Raw genomic sequence first — 420 nt, 5'->3', positions numbered from 1 at the left:
AAAAAAAAAAAAAAAAAAAGAGGCTGGGTGCAGTGGCTCATACCTATAATCCCAGCACTTTGGGAGGCAGAGGCGAGATGATTGCCTGAGCCTGCCCGTGGGTTCGAGACCAGCCTGGGCAACTTGGAAAGACCTCATCTTTATAATAAATGGGGGGAAAAAGTAGCTGGGCATGGTGGTGTGTGCCTGTAGTTCCAGCTACCTGGAAGGCTGAGGTGGAAGGATAACCTGAGCCCAGAAGGTTGAGGTTGCAGTGGCCATGAGAGTGTGCCACTGTACTCCAGCCTGGATGTCAGAGTGAGACTCCAACTCAAAAAGAAAAAATAAAGGAGCACTTTTTTTTTTCTTGAGCAGAGTCTCACTTTGTTGCCCAGGCTGAAGTGCAGTGGCACACTCCTGGCCACCGCAGCCTCGACCTGC

This window comes from Carlito syrichta, unplaced genomic scaffold, assembly GCF_000164805.1.
Source record: "Carlito syrichta isolate Samal-C Ts95f unplaced genomic scaffold, Tarsius_syrichta-2.0.1 Scaffold301634, whole genome shotgun sequence".
Classification (NCBI taxonomy): Eukaryota; Metazoa; Chordata; class Mammalia; order Primates; family Tarsiidae; genus Carlito; species Carlito syrichta.
This window is presented reverse-complemented; position numbering follows the sequence as displayed.